The 21,413-nt window shown below is 45.0% G+C and overlaps 1 protein-coding gene across 5 annotated transcripts in view; it reads left to right on the top strand.

The window, feature by feature from the left end:
* MIDEAS (mitotic deacetylase associated SANT domain protein) overlaps window positions 1-21,413 on the top strand; it is a 588,535-nt gene that overhangs the window by 267,619 nt on the left and 299,503 nt on the right. The window contains exon 1 of one of the 5 annotated variants that reach the window (XM_069208747.1): window positions 20,240-20,394. The exons of 3 other annotated variants lie outside the window; for them this stretch is intronic. The gene's annotated coding sequence lies outside the window, so the exon portion shown is untranslated. Of the gene's footprint in view, window positions 1-20,239; window positions 20,572-21,413 lie in introns of those variants that run through there. One more of the 5 variants, XM_069208744.1, reaches the window with a different exon arrangement.

Here is a 21,413-nt window from a genome sequence, read left to right on the forward strand (position 1 = left end):
GGTGACCTGTTGCCTGCTTTTAAGAATCCACTATCTCTCTGCACTCAGATATATCAACCACAGGGCGGGGCTCCAAATCCAGGGTGCTGGCAAAGCAGCCCAACTATTTCTGTTACTTCTGTCTGAACAGGTACATTTTGGTGGTGGAGGTCTAGTAGTTTTGGGCTCATCAGAAATGTTGAGGAGCTTTCATGGAAACAGCAATGTTGTTATACCTCATATCTTGCAAGTTACCAGGATGTTAGTGTTCGGGATCTGTCCTGCAGCTTGTTTACTTTTGAAAGGGTAACTCTTTCCACTGCTAAGTGAACCAGTTCCAACAGCCAGCCTAGTACGTACCTAAAATTCCCAATTACTTCCAAGCTCTGTATGTTTTACTGCCTTAGAGCTTACAGCGATATTTTGGTGGCATAGTGGCATTCTGCAGGAATTCAATAACTCCTGATTTCTTTCATGAAGACCTTCGATGCAGTTTCTTCACCCCTAATTACTAGATGTGTTTGTTGGGTCATGTTGGAAGCTGGCATTGAAAAAACATGCTTTGGTGCTCTTTTGGTTGGTGGGATGGCCTTTTTTAAGGCTTCCTCCTCATGAGTTAGACTGAAAGACTGCCTTTAAGAAGCTTTAAGAAGATGTTGGGAGTATTACCTCTGGAACTAAGCTTTGAACAAGCATAATTCTCGTCTCTGGTCCTGACAGAGTGTTAAATTGCCTAGCTGCCATGCTGGAAAGTTTAATTTCTATTAAGGATATGATTCTGTGGACTCTCTTTCCTCACGTCAAAGAAAGGACTACTTGAGAGGTATAAGTATTGATGGCTTCATCCCATGTGTTTTTTGCAGCTGTACTGTAGGTTTTGAATAATATGAATTCTGATTTCGGTTTATTCGACTGAAATTAGGTTAGAATGATATTGTTTGCCTTGTTGATTGTACCTTTGATTCGTTTGGCTCGAATGGGCCAGAAGCATGAGTAATTTGGTCTTTTGGATTGTACATTGATACTGATGGCATAAATAACAATGAGGAGAAGAGGAGTTCGATACTGGACTAGATATTGTGGACTGGGACTGGGATTGGTAGACCTTGTGAATGACCTTTATATTATGATTCTTGGAAATGTATTTTCTTTGTTGGTTCATTTTCTTGCTTTTAAACATGTCAAATGCTGTTGGAGCAGGAAATAAAAAAGAGGATGACTCATAAGTATTGTCCCTGTGTCCTTAGTGGAATTGAACCTTTCCAACACAAAAGTTAGGAATTGTGGGTGTTCTTCTTGAAAATATTAGCAAATGTGCATCTCTTTACTGTTGGGCAGTAACACTGGCCTAAATAAGATAGGATTTTAAAAGACAATTTCAAAAAGTGTGCGGAAAGCAGTGACTTTAGGACTGTTCTCTCAAAGAAAGAGAAACAAAGGTTGTAAATTATGTAATTTAAAGAGCACCTATGTTGAAGCTTAATTTGATATAAATTAATCTGTACATGGGTGCTTGCTAATTTCAATGAATCATTTGAGAAAATTAGAGACAGCTAGTGTGCCTACCTACCTACCACTGTAGAGGATTTAAACACAACACTTAATGGTGGGGGTTGATTTTTACAGTCAAATGGTGTTTGTAAGTGTTTCACATGAGAGCTGTACTTTCTGGTAGAGTGGTGACCACCTTTATCTTCTAGCACACCACAACTGTCAATCCATGCCTGGGCTCCAGTGATCGCCAGCATTGGTGACAATATCCTTATGTGCAGAGAAAATCTGCACATAGTAGCCCAAAATATGTATTTAGGTTGTTAATGCACTGAAACAATATAAGCACATAATTACCCACATATGCATCATATTTTAATAGATCATAATGCCTTTACACAATCCACTGTGTGTTTGTGTTTCTCACACACTTTGTGACACAAAGGCAGGTATACACATACACGGATACTCTCAGACAGCGGGCATGAAGCTCAAACACAGTACCTCCTCCACACCTACCAAATGATTGGCTTGCTGGCTGACTGCTGTGTGTGTGTCTGTTGAACACAGGAGGCCACAGCTGGGGACGGAAAATCCACTTCCATCCCAGAGTGAGCTCATCATTACCACTAGCTCTTCCAGCATCACAGTTTCTCTCTCTTGACTGAATCCCCAGCCTGATCACCTTTGCTTGACTCTCCCTGACCGTAGTCTCTGCACACCAACCTAGAACTCAACCTTTGCCAAACAAATGCGCACTAAGTTGAGTTGCTGTATTATAGTAGTATATGCTCTGTCTCAAGAAAGTCAGCACCTGCCTTGGCTGTGTTACCTGAAAATGGTGGAAGAGTGGCTGACGTTTACAGCTGATGTGGCCAGGGCAGGGAATGTTACCTTGTTTGTTCCCTGACTGCTGCGCTTGGCAATTTCCCTCCAGATATTGATTATCAAACCAGTGTTTTTTACACATCACTGGAGCTCTTCCTCAGATAATTGACCTTTCTGAATATTTCATGCATCTATTAGCAAGATATTTTCTCCCAGTGTATTTAGGGAACCGGCCAGCTCATGCTCCCCTGTCCTGATTATGTTGACCTGCGGAGACCAACCATAGGGTTCAAATGGCAACCAAGATTCCTGAGACTGAGCATATGATACTCGTATACACTACTGCATTGAATATGTTTTGCCCAGACACTGTGAATGATACTCAGAAAATAACTTTTCATATGCTTAATGCTATGTGGATGTATTATGTCTTATTGAGCACTGTATTCTGCACCAGTTGACTATGTGCTTTTCACTGTACTATTAGCACCCCTCTCTTATACCCTGTGCCTCATGTTGAATTGACAACTCCAACATTTTTCACATAGCAGTATTTATTAATATTTGTTACATTTCCACAACATCTGCTGTGTGACAAATAGATTGTCATTATATTTTAAATGACTCCCAGGCATCTATGTTTACATAAAAATGGACATGGCGGCAAGGAACACTTTCTGGCAGATGTCTAACATTAAAGGGAGTGGGAATGTTTGAAAAACACCAACATTTTACACTGCCTAGTGAGGGCCATACACAGATAGTCAGGTAAAGTGCATAAGTGACCTAGAAAGCTCAGTTTCGTACAGTATTGTAAAATTAATTTGCTGCCCTACATGGATCCAGTACATTAAACGTAAGGGCAGTTTAATATTCTCAAAATAGTGCAAGATAAGTAGAAGAGTAATACCACCATTCTGAAGCCTTCTGTTTTGGAAAGGATTTCTTAGATAGGCCCAGAGGGTCTCTGTTGCAGTAGTCACCTTCCAGTATATAAAAGTATTAAACACTATCAGAGGGAAGGACACGAATAAAATAATGGAAAAAGGAGGTTTGTCTCACGTGTAGCTTTCGATACACATGCTATGCATACTCCTGCCATCTTGTGTTGGGGTCAGACGCGTACAACTTGTTTTTGTTTGAAGAATTATTTAGAGTCCTGAGACATGGTGACTCCTCCCTTAGTTGGCAGAATGTATGAACATCGACTCCAGAGTTAAATTGTTTTCTTATGCTGCCAGGTTTGGACCTGCTTTATTGGGGCTTTGATTCGACACCACGTGGAAACCTTCATCAGGAACTGTCAAGTTTTCCGTTTCGGACAGCCTTAGAACAATCTGTACACCTGTTTTTTCCTTGACATTGTTGTTGACTGCTTTGCGTCTGCGTGAAGGGTGATTCTCTTGCCCTCGTGGGGTCTCTGCCCCGGGTAGGCCCTTTTCCATGAGTTTTGCGTTTGAGAATGGTCTCAGCATGATGGGAAAAACACTTTTTCAGATACTGTCCAGAGGGTCATTCAAAATACTTGTGGACAGATCAATATGGTGTCTACAACTTGTACCTGTCTTCGTACCACAGCAAGGTCTCCTGCTCTACCTACCTCACTTTTCGGTTGAAAAAGACCATCTGTCATCGTTAAGATTGCACACCAAGGAACAATAGCAACATCTTCGGGGAGGAGATTGACCGGGAGGATGTCGAGGAGAATGTAAATGCAGCGCAAGTAAGAGCTTTCAGCCCGGAACCTGAGTTACCGTTGACTCCGAGGACCCAGATCCACAGCTTGCACCAGCTCAATGCCAGCGCATGCATGCAGTGAGCACCACATTGCAACAAAGCACTCACCACTCCTCTGGGAGTACGGCTTCCAGATCTTATTGTACATCACAGCCTCCTGGGACACCACTGCACTACACCCATGGCCATTGTAGGGCTTTAGAGCCGAATTTGGCTTCTACTCTGGGACAAGTCAGCCACACAGGACCCAGCTTCCCTCAATGCAACAACATCTTCGGTGCCCACCAGCAGTTAGATATTCGCATCGAAGGACATTTCAGAACTGAAACGCGTATCAGTGCCCAAAGCAACTTCAAGGCCCAAGCAGACTTTGGCACCCACTCGCCCGTCCACAGCCGACTCCAGTAGCCAGGAACTCCACATCCTTCAGCATCTTCAGGAGGAACTGAACTCTCGGCAGTAACTCCTCTTTATCCTACCGCACACAGCAAGATTATTGCTAAGCCTCATTCTAAAGTGCAGTAGACTTTTCCTTGCTAGAGGCAACTCACATTTGAGGAAATAGTTAACATTGAGGCTACCACCTCCTCCGAAGTTGAAGAAGAGACATGACATGGGTAACAGCCCACTACCCCTAAGATCTACTCATCCTTTTCTTCCTCCTAGACCCCCTCCTCCTCCTCCTCCATCAATACTACCACCTCCACAACGGCCCCTTTCGTTTTAGGGGTTTCCTCGTTCATCTTCTGCCCTCCACCACTTGATTTATATGAGGTTGCATATACCCAAGACGAACAGGATAACTCATGAGATCAATATGAGATGGTCCCTCCAAGGCTCAACGACCCTGACCTGTACCCTGCCAAGCCTTCTCCTGACAACACCACGTTGTATCATGAGGTTATCCAGAGAGCAGCTGCTTTACACAAGGTGGCTTTGCATTCCATACTTGAGTAGGAGGATTTCCTAGTGGAAACACTCAACCAAACAGCGGGCCACCTAATTCCTGCCAAAGGACATGCTTAACTGTAAACTTCGTACTTGTATAGCGCACTACTCACTCGTTAGGGTCTCAAGGCGCTGTACGCATACCGCTGTGGAACACCTCCTGGCTTTTCCCTGTGAGGTGCCCACTCCTGGGCAACCTCCAAGGTGAAGCCAGGCATCCCAGCGCTGTTGGGGCCGTTGTGGAGATTAAGCAAGCTATTGCCCAGAGTTACAGAGTGGGACCCATGAATTAGATTAGGCACCGATGCGAGAATTATCAGGTCCGAGGAAATTGAGCCCAAGACCCGCCGAGGCGGGAATTGAACCCTGGTCCCGGGCCAGATTTCTGCATCAGGGTCTGCCGCTCTAACCATTGAGCCACACTTCTCCACTCCATGTAGGAGGTGTTTAAAGACCTGGTGAAGGCCAGAATTGTCATCTCAAAGGTCGACCAGAAATATAAACCTACACTCTCAGACCCACCATACTTTACAAGCCAACTCCCACGTGACTCCGTGGTACATGCTGCCCACAAAATTGCAAATGCTCAGATCATAGGGGATGCGCTGCCCTGGATAAAGAAAGTAAGAAAGTGGATGCGGCAAGGAAAAGTGTTGCAGCTCAGTCAGCGACCGATTGGCTCATTGACAATTCTGTAGGGCTATTGGCAATATATAATTGTGCCTAATGGGACGAAATGGGGGAGCTTATACAACAACTACCAGATCAGTATAAGCAGCGGGATCAGGAGATCATGTTAGAAGGGCAGACCATCACAAGTACATCTATCAGATGTGCCCTTCACACAGCAGACACCCATGCTAGGGGAGTAACTTTCAGTATTCTCATCCGAAGACATGCTTGGCTTTGAATTTCTGGCTGTAGGCCAGAAGAACTTCAGCAGCATCTGATCAACATGCCGTTTGATAGTGAACATCTATTTGGCCCACAAGTTGATCAGATGCTGGAGAAAATAAAAAAAGAGACAGTTATAACTGAAACAATGGGAGGCCTACAATCACCATCCCCTTGTACGATTTTGCGCCTTACACAGTTTTGTGGAGGTTCCAAAACCACCTACCCAGAGGCATCCACCTCCTATCAGAAATTATAAAGGTTATTGGGCAACTCAGTAACCTTGGGAAAGACGGTTTCCCAACCTTGGGAAAGACGGTTAATAAAGACACAAGTGGTCCCTAAGGTGTAAGCATAACCCTTAACTTCCACTGCAATAGTTACAAACAAACCTTCATTCGATAGGTTGCAAATAAATGTATTTGTTAAAGAAATTACCTAATTTACATCAAGAACTCAATTTTGGTTCTGAATATCAAACTTAGACCAGATGATCCTACAGGAGTTACAGCGCAGTGCAAGTCATAATGTAAATAAAGAGTGTGCAAGTGGTTTACATAATGCAAATGTATACATGTGACTGATGGGGACATATGGATTTAACAACCAACACTCAATTAAGGAGTGTTGAAATCCTCAATATTTTTAAAAACAGTCCACTGTAGAAGTTGTCGACGGTTCAACCCACAATACACAATTATTTAGAGATAAGGGTCATCATCAGGACAGAAGTATACAAAGGAGACACCAGCTGAGGTATGTGATGTACACCATCCGAAGATCCGTGTGGCACGGTGTACCTCTGATAATTTTTGGCATGGTGTTGTCGGAACTAACTCCAGTGAGGTGCCGGCCAGTGCATCTTGACCCTCGTTTGAGGCTAAGTCATGGTTGGATTTGTATGCAGCAGTCTCTAAGTCTGAAAAGGATTTTCTTTTTGCTAAGCTCACCCATTATCTGACGGCAAAGCCTTATGGGAATGACTATTTGCTAAGAGACTGGAGACATCATGCTAAGCGCTGCAAGAGTGGGTAAGTACTTGCTACACACCTCACTGGAATTAGTTCTGACAACACTACAAGTAAAAGGGCAGTCTTAATGGCATTTTAGGCAACATTGCAATAGCTAAGTCTGTAAAGTATGTACCTGTCCACGCCACACACATACCAAACACTACTTTGTGGATGTCCTAGCGATACAGCAGGCCCAAGTGGGCAAAGCCTTCCTGCATATGCTCTTCCAGCGTTCTGCAACATCCTCCAGCTAGTGAATTCCTTAGCAGGGAAATTGTTTTTCAGTCTGTGCATAGCATGTGTGTCTACAGCTACGCATGCCACAAATGGGAAACGTTACCCTGTAAGCATCTGTTCGTGACATGTAGTGCTGTAGATTCACATGTGCCACCCTCCTTCCCAGAAGCCGTTGGTTGTTGCAGATACCTTTCTCTCTTTATTTACTATTCCTCTCTATTGCATGAGACATCTTTATGCTTCCTTACACTCTATGTCTATCCTTACCCAGTGGGCGGGAAAACAGTCTAACTATGGAATCGATGTTCATGTGCACTGCTAACTAAGGGAGCTCAAAAGACGTTTTTGAACAAAAACAAGTTGTACGCATCCGAGCCCAACACTAACTACATGGGAGGAGTATGCACAGCATGTGATTCTGTAGCACTATGGGCCATGAACAGATGCTTACAGGGTAGGTAATATCTTTGCTATGGCTCCAGTAATAGAGGACAAGGAGCCATTTTGAAGGCCACAATATGGCCCACGGAGGGGTGCAAGTTGTGCCTCCAGGCCACCACTTTAAATTGACCTGCCATTTGCGTAGCCACTAGATTGATTCCTTTGATTCTTAATAGAGAACTAGTAAACATAAAAAATAAACAGGGGAGAAAGGTATAGGGATGGGCGCTCCCAGACAGTCACCAAATTATTTAGAAAACAACAATAGTGGACACGGTGCTCCTGGAAGGAGGGTCCTCCCAACTCCTCCAACGTTTCTCAAAAGAAAAACTAAATATAATTGCAAGAAACCAAGGCACTCGTGAAATGATATAACTCCAAGTCTGTGTCTTTAGGTATATCTGGAGTTGGTTTTGTAAATAACGTAGTCCAAAATCAGTACTTTACGTTCATGTTGTGTTTATTCTTGTGATGTTTTTCACATATGGTCAGCACAACAACAGCCTTGTCAGCACAACAAACAACCAACACGTGTTTCGTCTTATGAGAGAATAGTCTCATTGACTTCCTCAGGGCTATGATAGTAGTGGTGCAATTGTATTCGATGACCGTTGTGAAAGTATTTTAGTTTTATACTTTCTTAAAATTCATATAAAACCCATCAATATAAGAGGATGCAGTGTTCGTAACGGGATTTCAGTATTAAGCTCCCTGTTCCCTCCTGTAATTACGGTAAGGTGTATGGGCGTGTAAGTCCTGCAAAACATCGAAATTAAAAAGACACGGGGTGCTGTGTAGGGAGTTTGAATCTCACTCCACAATCGGCGTGTAAGCTACGTAATTTACAAAACCAACTCCAGATATACCTAAAGACACGGACTTGGAGTTATATCATTGCACGAGTGCCTTGGTTTCTTGCAATCAACAGGGAATTAGTTAGATCAGTGTCTCAATATTTAATGACCTTGTCCCCACCTAATCTAATGCTCCTTATTCTTTTGCCTGCTCAAATCCACTGTTTCAATGTCCCAGTTACAAGTGAAGAGTGGGCGAACAAGCAGCCCTGCCTCATAGCCCTCCTTATGTGCTTCCAATGTGAAAAGATGTTCTTCGGCTGCACCCTTGCTCTTGAGTTCTGATATCCAGCTTAGGCTCCCCTTTTCAAAACACTTAGTGAACAACAAGTCCCCTTTTTTTGTTTACCCCGGTTGACACTGTCAATGGCTTTTTCACAGTCTAGAGGCAGTTATACTGAGTTTTACTTACCTTTGCGCCCTGTTACAATAAGGGAAAGCACTTTTTGTGTTATCTGTGGTTTGCCTACCACTAATAAAATCTCTGTGATTGTAGTGGATCAGTGATACCACCATGGTCTTAATTTTTGAAGCAAGAGTCTTTCTTAATATTTTGGCGTCAACATTAAGCAGTGAAATAGGTGTGTAGGAGGAACCTTAGTTGGTGGCTTGCTTGGTTAGAGTATGAGAGAAATTCTGGTCTCTGGCAGAATTGCGGGCCTTTCTTCACTACCTCTGAAAGGCCCAAACGCTTTATGGAAATCCACTGCGAAGCCATCCAGCCATGGTGCCTTTGATCAGTTGAAGCTATTAATGGCTCCCATGATCTCCTCCTTTGATACCAACACTTCTAGTTTGTGCCAGTCTCTTTCTACCAATCTGCGTAGTGCCACTTTGGCCAAGTACTTACCTCAGGTCACTGTGTCTGGGGTTTGTGTACATACAAACGCCAATAGTAGCGCTGAAACTAATGTGCTTTCACGTTTCTCCACTATATCTGGAAGCATTCTTGTCTCTGATCACAGTTACGTAACTACACAACTGTTTTGTTCAGAGTAGATTGGCTATAGGTTTCCTTGGCTTCTTTCCTCAAAAAACCTTTCCTAGTGTAGCAGAGGTAAATTGCCCTGTCTCTGTTTTTTTAATCCTTGTCCTCAGGCTGATCACCTTTCTCAACAGCCATTGTGACCGTGCACTCTTATGAGCCTTCTCAGCAGCAAAGAAGTTGCTCTTTAGCCTTTGTAACTGCACTTTCCCATATTTTTCAGGCATATTACTTAAACAATGAGGTATATTTTCAGGACCTTCTTGAGGGCATCCCACAACGTGGTCATACTAGCCTCTCCATTGTTGTTACTGGACGGATATTGTGAAATGCTTTGACTTATGTTCTGGAGAACTACTGAATCTTTTAGAAGGGCTTTAATAAGGGGATCAGGTACCCTTGTGTTCATTTGAGGAGGTTCCAAATCCCTCCTTCTTTCAGATGACCAGGTAGCGTGATCTGACAGGGTCATGACATCCTGGTCGACCTCCCGGACTTCCACCTACAGCAGAATATCATCTTGGCCAGCATAGCTTATGCATGGTAGCAGAATAATATGAAAAATCCGTTTATGTTGGGTGACTGTATCACCATCTGTCAAACATTCCAAGTCCTATAGCCATGACTTCCCCAAAAGGGAAATGGTTGTTGTACACCATATTGGTTCTGCATCTTGTTGGTTTGCCATTCACTGCCATATTTAGGTTGCCTCTGCGTATGAGTGGGCCTGGTGACCCAGGCCATAATAAAATGTAATGTGCCCATCAGAAACAATTCCTGCCCTTGATTAGGAGCATTCTCTGATGCAGTTGGTAGGTGAGGCCCATTGTATATTTCCTGTACTGCTAACCATCCGTCTTTCTGATTTTTTCAGTTCTCCGACTATATGCTTGTAGTGTAGCAGGATCTCCACCCAAGCTACGTTTTTACTAGGTGATGGATAGAAGGAAAAGTCCTTTAGGTAATCCCGTAGGAGGCAGTTCTCTTGGATAATTTCTACAACTGTGTCCGATTTGTGCCAACTCGTACAATACTTCCAAGTGATTGATTGGGTTGTTGAAGCCTCTGACATTATACACTGTGATGCTGAAACCCATTCCTCATCATTCACTAGTGATTGGTGCTTGGCTGTCAGGTCATGTCTTGCAGATGATCTCTGCTCTGTGTGCCTGGGTTTAGTGGAGGGTCTCTGGCCCTCCCAACTGCAAAGAAGTATTCGGCCGCCAGCACTCTTCCCAACTTAACCTTAGAACCCACAACCAAGTTAATCTCTTTCAACTTCTTTCTCCTAGCCTTACTCAGCTGATCCTACCTGCAACAGATGGGATGGAAGCTTAATGGGACTTCATGTAAGAGCATAACCTAATAGGAGAGCCCTCTGTTGGTAACCAGCCTTCATCTCACATAGTAGCGGGACACAATCCTAGCTAAAATTGCCCTCCAAAATGCTCCATTCAGTAGACGTCTCTTCTCTTGGTTGCAGTCTCACTTGTTTTTTTAATTGATTTTCCTTTGTGTCAGATGTTTCAAGAAGCCCTTGACGCACTGAGCTTCTGCAGTTTGATCACTTCTCTGTGACCTGCCATGATTTCTTATTTGCCAGGCCTGTTGTTGCACTGGTACCTGTTCATTTTGTGCACATTCAGTTCCTTTCGCATATGTATCCCTCTACTGTGTTTATTCTACTGTTTTCCCTTTCCAGCTCTAGGACTATAGTGTTGCAGGGCACAGTAAGGGATGTCATGGTCTATTGCCACTCTTTACTGATGAATGTAATTCAGAACCAATGGCCCCATCTGTATTTAACACTGTGATTTTTCGAAACATAGTCACCAGCCAAAAGACCCTTTTACTTTGCTATGTTATTAGCAAACTTCATTATATATTTATAGCACAGTTTGGTTAAAGGATATGCCTTTTCCCTTTCACCTGCTCTCCATGATGACCTCCTTCACTTTTAAGTGATGGAGTGTTAGGATGGCGGGTGGGCCCCTCTTCCTTAGTGTCCTGGAACCATACTGAGATCTTGCAGTGAGCTTCACCTATTCCTTTTGGAGATTTCCTGATCATTATCTGCCTTCCAGCCCTCTGGGTACCCCTTTAATATGAATATTGTTCCACTGAGATAACTTTTATAAATTATTTTTTTTCCTCTTGAGGGATTACGACTTTCTCTTCTAATGCATGTATCAAATCCCCATAATCCTCAATGTCCTTCCATCATTGTTTCTTTAAATGCATGGACTAAGCCTCCCAACCCTGCCACTTCCTCTAGGTCTTATTTTAGGACATCCCTCACAGTAACAATGTTCACTTCAATGTACTGAAAAAAAACTGCTTCATGAAGCCTTCATCCTCCTCCTGGTTCTTATATTCGTGGCTGCTACTGTCCACATTTTTGTTATGTGAGCCCCTTCTTTCTTATTGGAAGCACCTTGGTGCACCATATCTTTAATGTGGGGTCTTCTATTGCCTTATTGCTCACCATGCTAAGTATAGTAGGACACTGGGAGCTCCCACAGAGGTTACGGACTTGTCATCTGGCGCTGTGGTACTTAGCGAATAGCCATGTCCCGCTTGATTCTTCATTATTTGGGCTCTTGAGTTCAGATTGCTATATTTGTGGGGTCTTAGAGGCAAGAGCCCCCACACTTAGGAGGTGACTGTTCAGTGTCTTCTCTGTCTGCCTTCCTATGTAGCTGCTTGTAATTTTTTAATTGACCAGTCGTCACTGAAAAATGGTTTCTAACATATTTAACACCCCTAGATTTTTTCTTTTTGAAATACCCTGTTTTTGGATTTCTGGCGTGCATCTCACTCAGTGTAAGCTCTGTTGAAATGGACTGGGAGTGCTAACCCACCAGTGTTTTGCTTTAATTATTGTGATGACACCCTGAAGCCACTAGGTTTGTCTTTTAGTAACTGCACCCCATTATATTGTGTCTAGATTATGTAGGGGGTATTGTGGTTTTAGGATTTAAGGCTAGGGATGTGAACTGTTAACAGGATGTCACCATAAGTATTTCCACCTTCCATCCTGTAAACGTTTGCTAATTAATGCATAATACTCGGTAGTGTGTGCGTGGTAAAGTACTTTCCCTTTTTATAACTAAAAGTATCCGTTGGCCAATGATTTAATGGGTTTATTGTTTATTGCGTGTGCAGGGGCTGGTGCCCAGGCCCACGTCACCTCCCCTACCTAAGCCCCGGACCTATCTGCCTCGCCATTCTGAGTGAGGTGCTACAAAGTCGTGCTTAGTATCCACTAAATGGAAATTGCGATTCATTTCTACAGTTTGTTTGTCTGATTCGGAACTTCCGAACTTGCAGTAGGGGTTAACTGAAGGATCGCAAGGGGCCCCGGGAGTCATTGTGTGTGGGCGGGCGAGTCAGCAAGCTTTCAGGTGCAGGAATAGGCTCTCCCGTGTGGCCCTGCAGTGTGACAGAGCATCCTCCACAGACAATTCGGTGGAACATGACATTAAAGGTTCAACACTCAATCTTCCCTTGTAAGGAACGCTTCCTGTATATGCTGTGTTTGTATTTGTATGCATGTGGGAAAGCTGGCGCTTCTGCTTTCTGTGTTGAGCCGGCTTTGTACAGTTAGTGGGTGTTTAATGTGTACTGCTGCTGGCTGCGCTTGACCGTGTTTGTTCTGGGGGGGGGGGGGGGGGGGGGGGGGGGGGGGAGAGAGATTGCACTGCTATAGTTAGTGTTGGACTTGTGATTTAGAAAAAACATGCACTTCATCCAGCCATACCGTACCTGTTTTACATGTGATGGAGGCTTGTTGTGATACCGCTTGTACTATACTTATTTTGTTGGTCATTATACGACAGACCCAAGGTGTCTTCTGCCTATTTGGGAGTGCTAATGTGAGAAGATTGCAGTGTGGTTGTCTGTACTATACATGTCCGTGTTATTAAAACGATTGTGTGTGTGTGCTGTTTTGGAGTACCAAAACGGTCCTAATGGCAAGGTTTTCAGCTCACTGCATGAGCTCAGAGGGCAGTGCTCATTCCTGTAGTGCACCTGTACCCTGTTGGTTTTCAAAGGACTCTTGCGCTAATATAACCTGCCCTGTGATTGGCCTCTGACGAAAGCTTGTTCTTTTTCTGTTCTGCTATCCTTTTATTGTGTATGGGGAATAACTGCACTGCCTATGGCAACCCATTGTTGGGAACCATTTTGCTACTTTCAACATCATTGTTTCACATTTGTGTTGTGCCTGAGAGTTTTTTTCCCCTTGCTTCTATTTTTTGCGGAGTCTGTTAAAATTTCATTAGGACTGCTATTTGACTACATTTCGTTTGTGAGCAGGGGTGTAGTTATCAATTGTGCAGCAGGTGCAATGACACCGGGAACCTCTAAAATCCAGTTATGTCTTAGTTTAGTAGCTTACCAGCAGAGTGGGCGGCTAATTTTGCTCACTTGCACAGGGCCTGTGGCACCCATGCTACAAAACTATTCGTGGGACAGCAGTGGAGCTAGCAGACGGAGCAGCCACTTGCCATTTCACAAAGCCATAACTCCCTACCTTCATAATATTTCAGACAGATCCAACTCGTATGGGCGGTGCCAGTTAAGATTTACGGGAAAGGTTGTGACTCGCCATCACAGACACTGAAGACAATACAAAATAGAGTTCATACTTCACGCCCATTCAGTGCCTAGTTTCTTGGCTGAGATGAACATTAATAATGTTACAAACTAAATCAATTACTTGCCTTAACTGAGAATGTACGCATTCATAATACGTGGGAGCCTTCAATCCCTGTGTAAAAGCCAGTTTCTAATTGCCTTATTACAGGCGATTTGTGACGTCCATAGTCATCTGTAATAACAAAATGACACAGCTGCTTAAATGCAATAACTTATTACAGGCGAGTTCTTCAGTCACAATGCCTATTTCCAGCAGCAAAGGGGAAAGGCAGACTGCAAAGCACAATTAGAGCTACAGATTAACCCCTTTGCTACCAGGCCTTTCCCCATTAGGTGGCAAGCCTTTTTGGCTATTTGGGGCAGTTCGCGCTTAGGCCCTCATAAGTTTTTGTCCATCTAAGCTACCAACGCTAAATTTGCATCCTTTTTTCCAACATCCTTGGGATTCTAGAGGTACCCAGAGTTTGTGGGATCCCCTGGAGGAGATCAAGAAATTAGCCAAAACACAGCAAAAAAAATGTGTTTTTTTTTTTTAAACAATGGGAAAAAGGGCTGCAGAAGAAGGCTTGTGTTTTTTTCTCTTGAAAATGGCATCAACAAATGGTTTTTGGTGCTAAAATCACCATCTTCCCAGCTTTCTGGAACAGGTAGACTTGAATCAGAAAAATACATTTTTCAACACAATGTTGGCATTTTTCTGGGACATACCTCATTTTTACTATATTTTGTGCTTTTAGCCTCCTTCCAGTTAGTGACAGAAATGGGTGTGAAACCAGTGCTGGATCCCGGACAGCTAAATACTTTTGAAAAGTAGACAAACTTCTGAATTCAGCAAGGGGTCATTTGTGTAGATCCTACAAGGTTTTCCTACAGAAAATAACAGCTGAAATAAAATAATAGTGAAATTGAGGTGAAACAAAAACAGCTATTTTTCTCCACATTTTACTCTAACTTTTTCCTGCAATGTCAGATTTTTGAAAGCAATATACTGTTACGTCTGCTGGACTCTTCTGGTTGTGGGGATATATAGGGCTTGTAGGTTCATCAAGAACCCTAGGTACCCAGAGCCAATAAATCAGCTGCACCTTGCAGTGGGATTTCATTGTATACCAGGTATCCATCAATTAATTTGCTGAAATGTAAAGAGTGAAAAATAGGTATCAAGGAAACCTTTGTATTTACAAAATAGACACAAGATAAGGTGTTGAGAAGCAGTGTTTATTTGCACATCTTTGAATACTGGGGTCCCCATGTTAGCATGTGAATTACAGTGCATTTCTCAAATAGATGTCTTTTTTTACAGTGTCTTACGTTTGGAAGGAAAAAATGTAGAGAAGGAAAAGGTGCAATAGCACTTGTTCTTCTATTCTGTGTTCTCCAAGTCTCCCGATAAAAATGGTACCTCACTTGTGTGGGTAGGCCTAGTGCCTGTGACAGGAAACCAACATTAACACATCACATTTTTACATTGAACTCTGACGTGTGTTTTTTGCAAAGTGCCTAGCTGTGGATTTTGGCCTCTAGCTCAGCCACCACCTAGGGAAACCTACCAAACCTGTGCATTTTTGAAAACTAGACACCTATCGGAATCCAGGATGGGGTGACTTGTGGGGCTCTCACCAGGCTCTGTTACCCAGAATCCTTTGCAAAACTCAGAATTTGGCCAAAAAAAACATGTTTTCCTCACATTTCGGTGACAGAAGGTTCTGGAATCTGAGAGGATCCTTCCACCCAGCATTCCCCCAAGTCGCTCGATAAAAATGGTACCTCACTTGTGTGGGTAGACCTAGTCCAGGGTCAGTTGGGGGAATGGGTCCTAGGCCCAGAGTCAGGGCATGTCTCAAAAGTTACTTCATGCTCACTGTGGGTATTAATGAAGTCATGTTTTCTCTTTGCAGCGTCGTACTTGCAGTTGCATTCCCTCTCTTAAATGCAGGATAGTAAGTTGCAGGATGCAAATTAAAACATATAGGGCTTCATGTACGAAGCTTAAAATTTGCGAGTTGGAAATAGCGACTCAATGCGAATCACTATTTCTGACTCGCAAAACGGGATGTAAGAAAAAAAAAATCGCAATACCATTTTGCGATTCGGTGCTGAGTCGCATCGCAATTTGCGAAATCGCAAATTGAGATTTCCTAAATTGCACATGTGGGTGTCACAGAGTCGCAAATTGCTGTGTCACAATTAGCGAACGGGTGCAAAAGAAAAGAGAAAACACACTTCCTGGTATTGGCTGATGACATCAGAACCAGGAAGTACCCCCCAAGGAACTGGGAGGAGTCTAGCCAGCACAGACAGCAGAGGCACACCCAGCTGAGAGGAGCAGCTGCAGCCATGGCAACTCAAACTAGGGAGGCAACCTCTGCGGGGAGGAAGAGAAAGGTCAAATTCTCTGATAAGGAGTTGGAGGTCCTGACTGAGGAGTGCTGCCTACACCATGAGGCCTTGTTTGGCAAGGCAGCAATGAGTGTCCCTGACACACAAAAAAAAGAAGATTTGGCTGGACATACAGCGCAAGATCAGTGCGATAGGAGTCAGCCATCGCACCATCGAGGAGATTTGCAAAAGGTGGTACGACCTCAGGTCAAGAACCAAAGAAAGGGTGGCAGAGTGGATGAGGGAGGCGCACGGAACAGGTGGAGGACCATCCACAGTACCACCTCCTATAGCTATAGAGAGCATGGTGGAAACCACTCTGGAGCCAGAGGCTGTCGTAGGAATTGGAGACCTGGACAGTTCAGCACCTGGAACCTCCAAAAGTAAGTAGCAAATCTCACTTATTTACACCTTTCAAGGCACCATGCACACAACCACAGTCCACAAAAGCATGCATCATCCAAATGTGTTCCCTGCCTATATTGCAACCTCAAGGAAAGTGCATTATGGACAATGTAGTACAGTAGTCCAACTGTTTAGGAATATTTATTTTGATACACCACACAGAGGGGCACTGACAGTGTATCCCCTGTGTCCCACAGGTCTCCCTCAAGTATCCACCGATGACCCTAGTGTGGAGGGATATGACGATGCCACCATGATAGCAGACGAGGCAGTCAGCATAGCTGAAGGGGAGTGCAGTACCACATCGATTGTCCACCATGCACGTAAGACCACCGAAGAGACAGATGTGGACACTGAAGCTGGAAACCTGACACCGGGGCCACAGATGGATGCGAGTCGGCCACTGAAAACAGCTGGGTCTGGGCGTAGAAGGCGTCGAACACAGGATGCAGGTGAGGAGGATGTCACAGCTGAACAATTCCTTTGACTAGAGACATCCCTACTGAGCAGTCACTGCCTGCAAAATAAACAAATGCGGATGATGATCCGGAACCTGCACAGACTGCAACAGACCCTCACACAGGGATTTGCCAATGCTGAATCACAATTTTCCAACATGAACACCAACATGGTAAACCTCACCACCGCCATCAATGACCTGTGTAGGGAAAAGGTTGCGGATCGGGCCCATGCAAGGCGCAGAGAGCGCAACACTGCTGCACGTTTGGACTGGCTCAGTCTATTGGCCACCTAGCCACCACAACTACCTGCCTGTTAAGGCGCACTGTCACGCTACAGGTGGAACTAGGCCATTTTGCTGCAGATGTGGCAAGGGGACTAGGGCGCATCAGTGCTGCAGTTTACCTCATACATACCTCCCAGGCAGCAAGAGGTTTTGGTGACACCCCTCAGGACAGTGAGGACATCTCAAGCGTAATCAGCGTTTCTGCCTCAGATGCTCGCATCCTGCGTAGTAGCAGTGCCCGCCAGACATCACAGGACCAACCAGGCACGGGCCATGGTGGACGTAGCAGTAGGAAGGTGTGATGTTGTCTACCAGGGTTTAGCCTGAGGCACATGATATTAATGTGTCAGACTTTGTTACATGTTACTTCTTTACTGCTAGTTAAACGCCAACATTTCAATAATACACTCCTGACATTAAAGGACATTTTTTGTTTTGCACAACCTGGCTATGTGTGTCTTTCATTTGTAAGTGCTGTAACGATTGCCATGTACCTGCCAAAGTAGTGAGTTGCAATGTGGTCCTGTCTCCGTCTGCCCTCCAGTGCAATGCTACCATCCACAGGCTGTTGTGGTGGCTCTTGCTCCTCATCCTCTGAATCTGTGTCATCTAGGGTGCGATGTAGCACACGTCTAGTTGCTGTGTTGTGTAGGATGGCACATGTCGCCACAATCTTGCATGCAGCCTCTGAGGCATAGTGGAGTGCACCTCCATTTTTGTGCAGGCATCGAAAACGTGACTTTAAAATGCCAAAGGTCCTCTCACTAACGGTTCTGGTTCGCCAATGTCCAATGTTGTAGCGCCTCCCATTCTGATTGGCAGGTGTTAGATATGGGGTGAGTATCCATGGCCTCAGAGCATATGCACTGTCACCTGTGGAACAAAACCGCAAATATGAGCATGGCTTCACATGGTTATGCAGTGACATGTATTTATGAAATTGGTGTGTACTACACTATACCTAATAAATATCCTTCACTAAACTCCCCATGTTCTAGGCGTTGACGGGTCCCACTGTGCCTGAATATGTATGCATCATGTGTGCTCCCTGGAAATTTGGCCACCATATCAGTTAAGACATTATGGGCATCACATACCACCTGGGTGTTGAGTGAGTGAGTACATTTCCTATTGCAGAACACATATTCCAGATTTGCAGGTGGACAAATGGGTATATGTGTCCTGTCCACACACCCTATTACATGGGGAAAGTTTGCAATTCTGTAGAAGTCCAATTTGGTGTTGTGTATTTCCTCCCCATTCCCGGTAGGTATATGTATCTGGACATGTGTGTGCTTTGGGACACCCCACCAGCAACTGCAATCACCCCTTGGTAGCGACCCGAGGCCAAGAGGTGCAGTGAGCAAAGCACTTGCACACGTGTGGGGATGGAGCAGCTGCACAAGGTCTGGTGTTCTAGGTGAGGTTTCAGCAGTTCAATAATCTCTAAGATAACTGCGCTGCTCAGTCTGTATTTATGATATATTTCCTTCTCAGTTTGTTTAAATATGATCTTCCTGGTTCTGTATATCCTCTCCTGTCTCTGCCTTCTCCTCCTCTGTTGGGCAGCCTGGACTCGCCTCCTCCATGCAATCATGTAGAGTGCAGCCATTTTGAGTAACCCAGATGCCTTCTGGGTCTGCTTTTATACTTTGTTTCTGGTTACCACCTGTTTGGAATCAGTGCTAATCTGGGTGTGCAAAACAGGCTTTTTGCAACTATTTGCAATTTGCAACTGCCTTGTACATGGAGGTTTGAGACTTGCAAATTGCAATTTCTTAATTGTAAGTCGCAATCACGAGTTGCAAATTTTTACAATTCGTAATTGGTCGCATCACTTTTTGGGACTCCGAAATGGCATTGGTACATACCATTTCACTTTTTGCACAGTCGCAAATAGCGCTGTGACCAATTTGTGAGTCGCAAAACGTATGTACATGTTGCCCATAGTTACTAAGCTAACAGAAGCTAGGGGAATACTTTTTCTCAAATGCTATGTGGGTGCCAGGATTGCCCACTTTAATCGCTAGGGGAGCACAATGAAAGCTGTCAAAACAAGTGTAAACGTTCTTTTCTCATGCACATCCGTATAAAACTGCACACATAACACATCTTCCTCACTGTGGCACGACAAACCTATTGGCTTTGTTGTTTCTTGCTCTTGTAATATGTGGTCATCTTGCCCCCCTCTGAGACCTGACTCTTCGGCGTGCTGTTTGTTGATGGGGGAGAGTAGAAATATCTCCTTGCAGAGGGACGGTTGCCAAGACGTATGTTCTTTACCCTGCCCTTGAAACTGGCTGGGAAGGGGCCGTGTTTACGTTGCAGACTGAGTTTCTGATAGTTTCATCAGAAACGCCCCACTCCTCCGCCCTCCGCATAATGGGGGGAAGTCAGTGCGTGTCACGGGGTGGCTGCTCAACCGGGCCCACTTAACAGGCGGTGGATTGAGAGTTGCGGAGAACAACCTCGAGCCTCTCGCGGCAACGGGAAGCAGTGCTGTGGTATGCCTGGAAATTCCCTGCTCATTGGAGAGCGCCCGCCCGCCCTATATGGTCACAGGAAGAGGGAGGGAGCCTGCTGCTGTAGGGAGGAGGGCGTGCGGGTCACAAGACACTCCTGCTGCCTGTCGCTGGGAGTGGAAGAGCCGGTTTCAGTCTGACATCGAGGCTGCACGGGCAGCACCGGCCCCTTGGGTCCGGGTTGTGTAATCCTTCTCCCTCCCGCGCTCGTCCGTGAGTGAGTTCAGGCGGTGACTCAGAGCATGCAGTCATGCTGCTGCACGGCAGGCTTGGGGTGAGGAGCAGCGGAGGGGCGCACTGCGGGCCGCGTGCTCTTAACGTGCTCGGCTGTGGGGATCCGGGGTGCAGGCGCGCGGCTGCCGCTGAGTAGGGGGCGCGCTCCGCTTCCAGCGCCCGCCCGGCTGCAGGAGGACACTTGGAAACGCAGACCCGCTCTCGCGCTGGAAAGGAGGTACGTCTGAGGAGGAATGTACAACGAGCTGCGTGTTGCAGTTCCCTTGCCTTGGGTGGCGTTATGTGCACTTTACAGGGGGCCGTTGGCTCGGGTAGCACGTTTGCACAAGCATTCAAGTTGGAGGACAAGTTTTACAATCAAGTCTCCGCTCAGCTTGTATCGTCATGCAGAATGTTGAAACGTGGTTCATTTTACGTTGAAATGTTGGTCCAGCGTCTGCGTTCGCATTTAAGGGGATTTTGGTATGAAGATGCATTTTCCACAAACAAGCTCCCCTTCTATCTAAAAATTAACTGAAATGTTCTGTGTTTCTGCATCACGCTGCATGTAATATCTTGAACATGTATGGGGTGTGCAAGCCAGTTTTTCCTGCACAGTAGGGGAGAGGTGTGGGGGCGTTGGCAGAATGTTGGCGTTCGTGGGTGGCGTGTTCGGCTCTACAGACAGTATTGTCGCCGTGCACGTTGTTTGCCTTTTTTTCTGTTGTTATTTTTCTCGGATTGCACGCCGAGATCACTTTCTGCTGATCTGCAGGCCAGAGCCGTCCAGTGAGGCTTGCAACAGCATGCAGTTTCCTTTCAGAGGAAGTATGCAGCACCGAGCCTCGCATTCTCTCGTGCAACCCCACCCCGTCCCAGGCAGTTCCTCACTTTACCCTTTAGCTGTGCTTCAGTGTCGTGTACGCTGGACTTTGAGAGCCCCACTGGTTTGCAAGATCTGATAAGGGGAGCAGTGACGCATATTTTATTTGCATGCATTAGCCAGCTGGGCACGCTGAATAATTAAACACACTTAAGCATTTTGGTACTCAGATAATGAGCTTTTGGTGTTGACACGTA

This window comes from Pleurodeles waltl, chromosome 9 (assembly GCF_031143425.1).
Source record: "Pleurodeles waltl isolate 20211129_DDA chromosome 9, aPleWal1.hap1.20221129, whole genome shotgun sequence".
Lineage (NCBI taxonomy): Eukaryota > Metazoa > Chordata > Amphibia > Caudata > Salamandridae > Pleurodeles > Pleurodeles waltl.